Below are 13,461 nucleotides of genomic sequence, written 5' to 3'. Positions count from 1 at the left end.
CATAACATTATGTATGCAGCAATCATTAGTAATTTACTTGATGTGAATTTTAAAGTTTTCCTGTAAATTCAGGCATGTCAACAGCTGAGTTTCTTCTTTTTTTTTTCTTTTTTGGAAATGAATATGGCCACTGTGGTGAAGGGGTAGCCTCTAATGTGGTGCCTGCCTCCCCGACCCTTCCGGTCGCGTCTCTCCCCTCCTTTTCCATGTATTATTCACGCTGCGACCACAGAGCTCCGCCGGTCGAGACGGAGTGCTTGTTGACGTCAGCAAACTTCTCCGGCAGCTGTCGCGGCGAGCAGAGGAGGAGAGGGAATGAGACTGCTGGATGTGGAGCCCGGACTGTGAAGCGCCGAGGACCCGTGGGCTGTTGCTTTTTTTTTTTTTTTTTTTTTTTTTTTTTTTTCTTCCTCCCCTTTTTTCTACGGGACTGTTCGGACTTCTTCTTGCTTCAGAGTAAGTAAAGCGGTCTCCTTCTCCCCCTCTCCCCCTGCCTTTTAGAACTGAGATTCCTGCACTGCTGCTAGGAGTTAGCTGTCGAGTTTTCTCGCCTGCCGGCAACAATCTTTTGTTTATTGGGGCTCACTTTGGCGTGTGGGATTGCGTCGTCTGCCCTCCGAACTCGAAGTTGACATTGTTGCTGTGGGCCACCTAGAAATATTTCTTCCCGTCATATGTTGTCGGGGGCAATGTGCTACATTTGTGTTTTCGAATTTAATTCACCCCTGACCTAACGGGAAACTTTGTTGCGCAAGTCCGTGCAAGGTGGACTGCGAGCTAACATGTCGAGTTTGCCTCTTTCCCCCGGTCGAAAATCTTTTACCTTTTTTACTTTTCAGTGAATATCTGCGCGTCACCTCCCCATTTTGACCCTGTTATTAACGTCTGACTATTTGGCAAAAAAAAAACACCAAACAAACAAAAAAAAAACCAACAAAAAAACTGGCGCTGTCATTTGCGCTAGCGGTGGCATTCGATATGTTTGGTGTCATTGTAGTTCATGATGGAGGCACATATTGGAATACAACAAGAAACCCCCCCACTTCGTACACTGTCCGCGTCTAACGATAAAAGCGGAGGCACGACTGCGGGTCGAGCTGCTGCACTTCGCAGCACATCTATTCCGTGCTGCTCAGGCACCGACCGTGAAACGTCTCCTGAGGCGCGGCGCGAGAAGAGTGTTACTGTGCCGGGTCGGCGTACTGCCTCCGTATGGAGTATGCATGCGTGTGGGTCTGTGCGTATGCAGGGGAGGACTTGGGATGTTGAGGGCATCGCTTTCGTGATTTCCTCGGGCGGGAAGAGGCACATTGAGACGAGTGGACCCTCAACCTTCGCAATGAGCGAGGGTCACTCTTCAGCGTTCACCTCTCATCTTCTCTTGTCAGATATTCTGCCTATGTTGTCGTTTTCAGCAGAGAGCAGAGGACTCAGTGTGTTGTTAGCGTTGTACGTTTTCTGCCGTTGGTCCCTGCCAGGTATTAATAACTGAAGTGACTGATAAAGCCAATACTTTGAGGATGGATGAGCATCTGTCAGCTCTGTACTTCTGGTCTCTGTTTCACACTTCTCAGTTGATGGCTGAAGATAATGATCATTGTTACACAAATGGAAATGTCCAGTCTCCAGTCGGCCCCCGAACAGGATGAAGGGGTAACAACCACTGAACAAGCTGACAAAGTCTTGTTCAGCTTAAACAGTCTGGGAACCCAGTGTGTTATCACCCTTTGCTTCATCGAGTTGGAGGGGCTTTCTGCTCACCACAGAGTGTTGGTGACTGTGGTTGCCATACAGCACATCATCAGCAGTGATACTGTCTTTTGGAAACAAGCCGGCTGCCTCTTGTGTTCAGGCGCCGTCGGTTCGGTTGCATTCAAGATTTAAGGCACTTTCAGTGTCATTGTAGAGCCAAATAGTCCCCAGATCCTAACATCGGGATCTACTGACGATGTTGCAAATATGCGAATTCACAAATTTAGGAAACAGTGAAAGAATCTCCTGCAATATGCCTGTAATTCACATTTAGTTGAAAATATAACAAACACACACAACACAGATGGACATGTTTCTATGAAAAAAGACATACCAGTGGAGGGCATGCAGATGAAAAATTACACACAGTATGTCAAAGTGATATTTCAGTTTTTCCTTTTTAATAAATTTGCAAACATTTCTAAAATTCTTTTGATGGAGTATTGAGTGTAGCCTGATGAGGGAAAATTAATTTAAATGAGCATAATCTTTGGCATAAGGCTGCAACATAACGAAAAGTGAAAAAAGTGAAGGGGTCTGAATACTTTCTGAATGCACATATATGTTTTGTCCATCTCTGGTCCCTCCTGTGTCAATTGATTGTTAAACCTTGGCTGTTTTTCCTCATTTTTTCTCTCTTCTTATGTGTAGGCTTTTAGGAAATCTATTTTACATAAAATATATATTATTTTCAGAGAAAGTCAGCAATGCTATCACATACGTGTCAGTGGTTTTAGGATATATCTTATGAAAAAAATTGATTGATTTTATGAAAAATAATTGTCCACAATTTGAAAATATTAAAATTTGTTTTTCTTATGTCTGTATATTTTGAAGGCACATTCTGTGCCCTCTCTATGCTCTTAAATGTGTGTCACTCCTATTGTTTTTATTTTATTCACTCATTTTATTTTATTTTTCAGACTGAATATACTGTATGTTTTGGGCAATGTGCACAGGAGTCATGGAGTTGGTTATATGTGGTTATACTGTTACCATGAATGCACAATGAACTGGATTACTATCGATGCTTAAGAACATATCCAAATTGATTGTTGTGATACAAGATCTGAAGTAATATGAAGCATATAGTATTTCTAAACAGATTTGATGGAGTTTGTCCTCAGTGGACATCAGAGCTTGAACTTCAAAGCATAAGAGAGTAAGTTGTGATTCCAGTAGCATGGGTATGACTTATGTGTGTTCATACTCGTCCAAATTATGACTCTGAGGAGAGGGGGTGTGTGTTTTAATGCAAGTACCATGCAACAGCTTCAGAGGGTTAAATTGTATTAGTACATTTCAAACTGGCAACCATGTAGTCTGACGATGCCTTTAAGTAACTTGCAGCAGAATTTCAGCAAGGAAATGGGTTGGTGGAAGTTGGGACCACAATCAGCCACCCGCTGAGCTGAATCAGACTTATCCAGACATGTTTTAATCAATGTTAGAACTATGTCAGTTTAAACCGTGACAGAGTGCTTCTGCCTGTTTTTTTTTTCTTCCTGAAGTCTAATAAGCCTAATCTTTAGAGGAAAAATGATTAGTTTAAACATATTCTGCATCTATGTTGATGATTAATTAAGTGTTTCAGTACTTTTTCAAACTAGAACAATGAAAAAATGCCAAACATTATCTAGTTTCTGCCTCTCAAATTAGAGTATTTACTTCTTTTCTTTGTCATTCATCATTGTAAACTGAATATCATTGGGTTTTGGACAGTTGGTCAAACAAAACAAGACATTTTAAGACATTATCTTCCGCTATTTTTAACAATTATTTGCGTAATTGAAAAAATAATCGGCAGTATAAACAACAATGAAAATGAGTTAGTTGTACCCCTACTTATATTAAAAGTTAAATTTTCTTCAGATACTAGCTGTGGCACTCACTATTTCAGGCGAGGCTGGGCGCCTCCACTGTAAAACGCTGAAGGAACCCCTGTGTAGCTCACATACACCTGAATGACTTGTTTTTTTCTGCGAGGCAGTGACAACAAATGTGACTTATTATGTGGCACTATGTTTGGTTTGCAAAGTGAACAAGACATTATGAAGTGTTTTTTGTTGTTGTTGTTGTTGCTCCTATAATGTTGACAACACTCATGTTTACCACTCACTGCCTGCCTTCAGAAGGTTCAGCAGGCACTCCATCCATCAGTGCGAGATCACACAGTGACGGATAACATCATTACTATCAGCCCTTGCTCCCCATTCCTCACTGTCACCAAAAACTCTATTACGACAAGTTCATCTTTCCACCTAGAGCTTTTTGTTGTCAGATCGCTGGAAAGCTGAAGCGTCCTCAGCTTCATACACAGTCGGAAACATAAAATAGCTTTTCATCCACTATGACTTTTGCAGCTGTTATCTCCAGAATCAAAATTGAGCAGAAATATTATACCGCTTCTTATTACTGGCTGATCTTTTTATCCTCATCATGTCTATGTCAAAACGAAAATCGTTCTTATAGGCTAAACCCACACCAGTGACGTACCCATGTCTAGATAATTGATATTTTTGTCTTGCTGGATTAAGGTGTTGACACTCACAAATGTCAAAGCCTTCAGTTTCACCATCTCTGAATGAATTAATCCTCTCAATTAATCATGGGCTTAATGAGACACCTGAGGGAACCCTGGGTCTATAAAAGCTACTACCTGTTCCATACTTGTGTCCTCTTTTTGTCTTATTGTTTTTTCTTGGATGAGATTGGTATTGTTTTGTTAAATAGAGGCTCCTTTCCAGTGCTAATTGATCTTTGTTTCATGTTCATATGAATTGTCACTCTGGAGGTATATTAAGACCCAGGCACGTAAAAAAGGTATATTTTACGTTCAGTGCTTTGATGTTTAAGCTGAAAATAACACGTTTGTGCCACTTTCTGCAGCATAAATCATTTAAAATGACCCACATAGCTAACCAAAAAGGTACTGTAATAATGTATGATGATGGAAAAGTTTTATGAAACATTGCTGGACAGTTGTGTAATTCTGTTTCAATCAAACAGGCAAACACTTTTGTTTATTCATCTCACATTAAGTTTGAATTCTTTTGATGCATGGATTTTTGGTAATGTAACAAAGAGAAATACCACACTAGACGTAAAAAAAAATATTTTATCAGTAGGCAGCCATTGATCAAATGATTCTGATACCTGGACTCAGGGTATCTTCTGATACAAAAATACCGATCTGATACTAGTGTTCTCTTTTTGCCAAGATTAAAAATCTGCATACCTCTCTGTGTGAAACTCATTTTTTGTAAGGTAAGACTAGTACTAAAAACAAAGTTTGCATCTCAGTTTGACTGAATGAATGTAAGGTAACCGATAGTAAAAACACTGAATTACAAAACAGTACAATAACACTGACAAAGACACTGTATTTAATGTAGACTGTCCACATCCTGACCGATACCCGATCTGCTTACTAAGGGGCCGATTCAGATCGGGGCCATCGGGGCCGATTCAGATCCAGCCTGTAGGATTAGTTAATTGGCAACTGTTTTGATAATTGAACAAAAATGTCAAACATTCACTAGACCAAGCTTCTAAACTATACAGGATTAGCAATTTAGTGCCTCAGTCAGGGCAGCGTGACTGCTTGTTGTGCAGTACTTGTCCTCCCAAGGTTGTGATATGTTTTTAGAAAAACACACAGGATGAAATTTCTTCACTGTGCCTGCTTATGTAATATAAAGCTTCAGTGTCATTAGTAGTGCTTTGGAAGGTCAGCTGCAAATATGGTCAAAGTTGAAATATGCTGGGGGGCAAACTGAATTGTCCAGGGTAGTGCTGACATCAAGGTGGGCCGTAGAAATATGCCATAAAAAAGCTCTGTCAGTGCAGATCTGGTTTCCCCATCGATATTGCGTCCAAGTCTTAACTTATGTTCGATAATCAGTATCAGTGTTAATTACACAAGTTTTTGAAATCATACTGTCAGAATGGTCCTCTAATCAAAGACTCCTGCACCATTATGTTAATTTAAGTTTGAAAATCTATTAATACATATTTAACCATTGCATCTTGTAATCTGATAGCACTAATATTTTAGGTAATAAATGGGACTACATAAACATACAAATTCATTTAATTTGTAAGATGCTGGACATGGCTTCTATGTAAACATGGCTTGTTGCCAAACCCTTGGGATTTTACCATAATTCCCAATGATGTAGTAGAGCTTTTATGAACTATGCTCAGTGATACAATAAATCACTTTCTATAATTTTTTTGTTGGTCTCTACCAGTGGAGGAGAAAGGCTGGTGAACAAAATCATTCTGAGGCCTCACAAGAATAACCTCAAACAGTATGTAAAGCCATTGCCAGCTCAGTCTTTGCTTGATTCATGTAAGAACCCATAAACACCAGAGGTTGGAACGTACATCAATGGCATAAGGAATAAACTTCATTGAGTTAAAACAGTTATATTGCTTTCAGTTTTCATCATTGATTTATGTAGCACTATTGCATAAAGTATGGATTCCACTTGTGTCTTTTGTGCTAATATTATTTAGAGACTGGCCAATAAATCACTGGCTGATTTTATTGGTCAGTATTAGCTTATAGATGATATATTGAAATTGGCAAATATATATCACCTGTAAAATTTCCTGCTCAACAGATACAGTCTTGTCAATTCCTTAAAACCAGACTTAAAGGATCTCTATAAAAAGGTTTATGTTATGCATTAATGGTGTAAATAAACAAAACAAAACAAACAAAAAAACCCTGAACAAACAAATATAGGGTTTTTAAACTCTCATGTAGTGATAGTGGTATTGGCCTCAAAAATCAGGCAGACTCTGCTACATACTATATACTTCACTATACAAGCTTGAAGGTTTATTATTGACCTTGGAAGTAGTAATTTGACAGTTCCATTTACCAGAGATTTCCTGGAGCTCTCAGCCACATTGATACCAGCTGTACAGTCTCAACGAGATGTGGCTCAAAACTCTTGAAAATGTGATATAAGTGCTAAGAGTTTTTGGTCAGATGTGAAATGCACATTTACAGTTGAGCAAGATTTTACATAATTATTTTCATTTAGGATTAATCTATACATTCCTTAAATGTTCATTAAATAAATAAAGTCTTTAAAACTGTCAAAAATAAAGATCAATGCCATAATTTGTTTGTCATTAACCAAAGTGATACAATTTAATGTTTATAGATATAGATGATGGTATTTCAACTAGATAAATAACAAACAATTAAATGACTAATTACAATCCTATTGGTCAATCATTCTGCACTATAATATTGTTATAATGCAACTTATGATTATTTTCATCATAGATCTGAGTATTTTCAAAATTAATCATTTGGTTTTTAAAATGTCATAAAATAATAAAAAAATCTCCAACACAGAGCCCAAGATATCTATAAATTGCTTTTTTTGTCTGATCAATGGTCCAAAACCAAAAGAGATTCAGTTTCAAATAAAACAAAAAAGAAATGAAGCAAATCCCCACATTTGAGAAACAAATTGAAGAAGGTTTGTTCCTTCTGCCTTTTAATGACTTAAAAGATTACATGATTCTTGTTGCAGATGAATCTGGAAATCAGCTAATTGACTCATCTTTTCAGCCCTGAACATAGAATTGATTTTGGTTGGATTTTTTTGAAATTGGCATCAGGATGTTTCAAACCCGTTACTTGAAAGTAATTTATAGTAATATTTGAGTTATGTACAGTTCTTTTAAAAGGACAATGTCAGTCTATGTTTCTATAATCTCTAACCATAGCACTTTAAACATTGTTTACTAAGATAGACAAGAAAGGGAGCATAAATACAAACGGTTCTTTTGTAATCATAAATATCTGTTGCCTTTTGACATTTGGAGGAAATGTCTTTTATTGTCTCTGGGATAGGATAAATGGATCATTTAAGTAAATCACAGTTGAGACAAGGGAAGCAGGTGACGGTGATAAATGAGCCGGCGAGCTGATGAGAAAAAGCTCCCACTTTCTTGCCTTGCTCGTCTGAATCCAGTGTATGGCATTCATAAAGCCAAAATGCCTGGAGATAAGCTAAAAGTAGTCATGCAGTTTTAGATGTTAAACTATTTATTTTCTTTATTGCTTCTGTTTTCTCATTTTACCATTTTATTTTAAGAATGGGTTTCTGTGTTAACCTGTAACACGTGCATGTGTTATTGAAAGCTGGGTCACAGCTGAATGTCAATGAGGAATGCTTGTCATAGTTTAGGCATGGATATGGTTATACGTTTTGATTAATGAAAGTCTCTCTGCAATGTAATTTCCTGATGAATGTGCTTCTGCCTTTGGAATAGATAAGCTAATGGGATGAGAAACATGGCTTCTTACAATTAGTGCTCATAGCTGTCAAAATTTGATAGTGATGGTAACTATAAATAGACACAGTGGACATGTGGACTGAATACTAAATCAATTTGTGGTTTTGATGTTTTGCATCGTTCCTCACACCTTTGTCCTTATCACGACAGCGAGCTCTTAGACATATTATTACAGGAGATGACCTTTAATGTGCTGTGGATATCAAGGTCCACATCCCCAGGGTGATGCATATTGTTCGTTTAGGAGTAAATTTGTATTCCTACAGCTCAGCTTATTTGATACATTGCTTACCTATACTGTAGTGCAAAAAAAACTTTCCACTCAGATATTAAAGCCTCACTTCACCCTTTCACTTTGCTCAACCATTCAATGAAAAAACTTTCTGGATAAAATAAAATGCATTTCCAAGTAACTTATTGAAACAAATTTAAAAGGCTGCACAAAACACCGGAAGCACACCTACTGAGAAATAAAGATAACTTAACATTTCATTGTTCTTACCTAGTTCTTGGCATGAATATGGAGGTAGGCAGACTGATACACAGGCTGGCTACTCCAGCAGAAGACTAAGGCTTACACTGTAATAAAAGTAGTTAGATTACTTAAATAATAGAATTTAGAACTACTCATGTTAAAAACTATCCATTCAATCTCAAAACTATTCAAGTAAAAGTAAAAAGGTTGCTCTATTTGAAGAATGTATTGCAACACTGCAGCAGGGAGTCACTGCTCATTCCTGAAATTGTGGTCCAGTTTCAGGAATAAGCTGGGCCAAGCCAGGACAGTGTTAGCCCTTAACTGTGTCTTCACTTCATTCTGATTGGGTCAACATGTGTGGTAATCAGGAAACTACAGAAAAAGCATAAGACTGCCAACTATTTTCAGCTTTCAGAAGTTTAACGAAAGTTTTGTTGTGCTTCAAAATTGTCTTCCACTGTTTTGCTTCCATTCTCACCTTCATCTAACAGACAGCAGCTTCATTGTTTTCTGTTTTCATTTGCTCTGTTGTTGGAACTGTGATAAATTCTGTTGCTGTGTGTGAGCTGTAATGTGAACCTAACACCTGCTGCTTTTCACATGAAAAGTAGAGCTTGACCGATATATTGGACTGGCTGATAAAAGTTTTGCCTTCGCAGATATTCTGTGTTGACAGTGACATTTCTGATTTATGGAGGAGAACTTGGGCAAATGGCCCAGGTATCCAAACCATACAGAAACTGGGCACAACATGCCCCTCCATATACTGCCCTGTATCTCTTGTTTGCTCACATTACTGAAAAGCATATTAAGGCTTTGGATATCTGCATTTCATCATACCATCACAGATTCTGTTCAGCATGTATGTAGCTGATCAACAGCATTTAGAGCTGATGTCTCTGAGCAAATCAGACAGGTAGAGACAGACTAACACTGTCGTCACTGGTGTTCCAATTTGGCTGAGGCTTCATAACGTGTGTCTTCTTGATCTAGTACCTCGAAAGAAATCAACGGCATACGCCTGTCCAAGGTGTCCCCACTTAATTCAAGAAGCTATCCAGTTCTGAGCAAAACAGCCCACTTTTTATGGCTCTTTTATTTCTTGATGAGTACTATTAATTTCGCAGGTCTCAGTGCTTTGCAGCTGGCATTTTTTTATCCGCTTGGAACAACATGACTGCATTATCCTTGTTCTGGTAATGAATTGGCAGGATTTATTTGTGTTTTATTGTTATTGTTTAGCACTTTAGTTGGGAGGCTGATTTCTCTGTTCATTCTCTGAGTAGACTGCATATCTCATCCTCACAGGTCTCAATGGCTATTAATGTGTTGTAGATGTTTTGCCAAGGCTGCAGTCTGGAGTAAATACATATTCTTCTCAAGTACCATATTTATTTTCTTCTACACTATCAGCCTTGAAGCTTCCTCCATAAAAATCATTCACATTAAAACTAATTAGATTTATTTTGGCTCATTACATCGCTGCCTTCCTGTGCAAACACAGTCAGGATTTCAATGTTGTTCTGTTGCTGTTGTTTGTGCTCCAGGTTGACTATAACACAAACCTTCTTTATCACTCTGACATATACTTGGCTGTATCACTTAAGTCACTTTCCAACATTATTGTAGTTTAAAAAAAACTGTGATGACACCACAAAAATTCAAAGAATTACTTTACAATATCAAAATTATATAAGGTTTTCCCTTGAGTGCAATGAAATAACCAGTTCTCTTAACAAAAATCAAAAACGAACTAATTCTGTGTTGGAATGTACTTCTTGAGTTTTTGTCTTCCACTTCAGTCCTGTCAATTGTAGGTTTTTAGTAAACACAATCAGAAGAAGAAAAACCATCAGATTCCATTTTTGGTGAAATCCATCCTGGTCAGACACTACGTTTCTTATCTGCTGTACATAATCTGGCATGTACCAAAAGCCAACACGCAGGAAAAGGGATATAAAGTCAACACACAGTCATTGAATCTCCAGCAGAAATTCACTTATTATAGTTACTTCCTATAATGCGTTCTTTGTCAATTTTGTTGAGGACAAAATTTTGAAACCTTAACTCCAAGCTTTTACCATGTGTTACTGTGACAGTTTACACAATCTAGATTCAGTCAGCTTTGACACCGTGACAGAGGCTGAGATGGTATATTTATCAACCTCTCGATCAACTTTGCAGAATTGACTACTGTCCACCAGTTTAACTTTAATCACTCAAATTAAATGCAGATCCTGTATGGAACATGTATGACCAGAGCTATTAGTTATCAGTGAGAGTTGAGACTTAAATATTTTTGTTTAATTCTGTTTAATTCCAAACCTACAAGTTTCAGATTTTTCACTATATATACTTTTCTGGTAAATGATGAACATTACTTATGAACATCTACTGAAGCAGAAGTTATGGTACACACTAGCACAGTGCTATTAAATGTGTGTTTAAACCTTACATACTGGTGTTTGGCGGGACTATAAGGAGTACCTTAGCTCCTATTTCACTGTTTTGGTGGAGTCAAGGCAGCAAGATTCAGTGTCCAAGAGGCCATTGAGCTGTTATTCCAAGATGAGCAAGGAGACATTGAGTAAGAGGAGGAAGAATCAGAAGAGGTTAATGTGGAGGAAAGCTGATTACAACTCTTCAGATGACAATAAAGATGAAGAGGACTCTGAGGAAGGACTGCAGACAGCAAGGGAGACTCTTACGTCCAAGGACAACATAGTCAGTTGGTCTTCAGTAGCTTATCAGTCTGCAGGCAGGCGCGCAGCAGAACATGTTATGCAAATGACTCCAGGATCTACAAGACTAGCTACTTCCCATCGATCTGACATTTTGTCAACTTTCCTACTCTTCTTCCCTCCAGCCAATGAAATATTGTCACTGAATGACAAACATGGAAGGGATACCAAGATATGGTCAGGAATGGAGGACAACAGGTGGGTTTCCATCCACCTGTTTTTAAAAAAAAAAACAAAAAAAAAAACCCTGAGTGAAAATGGTGTGAGTTTGAGAAAATCTTGAAATATCGCAAAAAAGTTTTTTACGCTTGGCAAAGGTGGAAAAGTTGGTGTATCGATAAAAGCAAAATGCAACAGAGTGCATTGGAAATAGACTGAATAAATCATGACTAAATTATTATATGTAACAAACATAAATACCATATATCCATCAAACTTTGTATGTTATTTTTTACAATTTGACGCTTGATTGATGCTCTTTTAATTGCGTTATTTTGTTACACCCTTTTCCTCTGCAATGGTTTTAATGGCACCCAACTAGAAAATTAGCACCACAAGCTGTTTATGTTGACAAACCATGTCCTAATATTCACATAACAGCAGTGGATGGAAACACGCATTAATTCTTATTTTCTTTTGCACTACATTTGCATGGAAACCCATCTTATGGAGGTGACCGCTGGCCTTTCACCATATTGTACAACATCACTAATATCTCCACCTATAGTTCCTATGTGATATGGAGGGAGCTGAACTCCACCTTGAGGGCAAGGAAGAGGTAGGCTACTGGAGGAGGCTCTTTTTGGAGGAGCTTGCAAGGCCACCTTTCCCACACAGCAGCCGCAGCAGTACTTGTAGGGGCAGTGCAGCAGTCTGAACGTGGAGCTGATCATATCTGTAGTCCCACAGTCAGTTGGAACAAGGGGGAAAAAAAAACAAAGGAGCTGCACTTCTGCAAAACAAAAGGCTGCAAAACAAGCACAACTTGCTGCAAGTGTGGATAGCCCATATGGGCCACACATTCAGTGTTTCCTGCCATTATGACATCTGTGAATACTATTGCTTTTTGCCATTTTTGTTTGTTTGCAATTTGCAAACCAGTTTGTTGGGTTGATTTTTGACTAATGCAGCGAATGCTGTATTGATAGTGTAGTTTGATAGAAAAGTCCAGTATCCCAGAAAGCCTGTTTTTTGGGATACTGAACTGTTTAACTTTTATGGCAATGTGTTAGCACTGCAGACCTATTTAAATTCCCCACAGAACTCCAGGTTTTTAGAAACCATACCCAGTCAAATCTTTTGAGCTGGTTGAAATTGAGATTGTTTTCAGTGTCTTGTCAGTTGTTTTTTTGCTTTATCCAGCTCACCAGCTTGTTTGGTGGCTGCTTGGAAAGCTTCTCTGGCAGTAAGGCCAGACATGAGGTCAGTGAGGAAATCTAGTGTGTAATTGCAGCACTAACAGCAGTCCAGGTTAGCTCTTTGTGCAGGAGGTAAGATACAGACCTGGAGGGTGACTCCTCAGGGACTGTTCTTCTTTGGATACTGTAGAGTCAGTGTGGCCCACTGCCACGGTGTCTAAGATAATTCTCCGGGAAGAATTATAAAATGAAATTGTTACTGAATTATATGAAGTGCTGAAGATATCATTACTCCTCTCCTGTTAGATTTTGTACTTGTTCTGTCTCCATCTTAGTGAGTATTCAAATTTAGGCAACTGTGCATCAGAAACTACTCTATCTTTTGGTTGGAACCTGGTCAGATCAAACTTTCCAGCTGACTGCTTCACAATTATGTGTGATGTCAGTCTGTGAGCATAGTGTGTGAGCAGAGACAAATAAAAGAAATACATTTTAGATGACAGATAACAAAAATAAGTGGAAGCTTAGGGTACAAGTTATTTGTCAACTTTTGATAGTATCTAGATGACTTGAATGAACAGTAGGTACAATATGTAAAGTACAAGCCAAGTCATAGAGCTTTGTTTACCACAATATTCTAAATTCATTTATATGTGGATCAAATTATTAACATCATTGCTTTTTTGATAATTATAGAGCTGTAATATTTAAGAAAAGATAAGATCGGGGGTTGGGAAATTCACATTTACATGTCAATTCAAACAATTTTCATCTGGCTTTGCAAACCTCCAGGCCTTGCTGTGCA

At 38.2% G+C, this 13,461-nt stretch overlaps 1 protein-coding gene across 1 annotated transcript in view; it reads left to right on the top strand.

The window, feature by feature from the left end:
• The first annotated feature begins 410 nt into the window (after positions 1-410).
• gulp1a (GULP PTB domain containing engulfment adaptor 1a) overlaps positions 411-13,461 on the top strand; it is a 65,766-nt gene continuing 52,715 nt past the window's right edge. Inside the window, exon 1 of the mRNA XM_040148844.1 lies at positions 411-456. The gene's annotated coding sequence lies outside the window, so the exon portion shown is untranslated. The remainder of the gene's footprint in view (positions 457-13,461) is intronic.

This window comes from Xiphias gladius, chromosome 16 (assembly GCF_016859285.1).
Source record: "Xiphias gladius isolate SHS-SW01 ecotype Sanya breed wild chromosome 16, ASM1685928v1, whole genome shotgun sequence".
Lineage (NCBI taxonomy): Eukaryota > Metazoa > Chordata > Actinopteri > Istiophoriformes > Xiphiidae > Xiphias > Xiphias gladius.
This window is presented reverse-complemented; position numbering and strand designations above follow the sequence as displayed.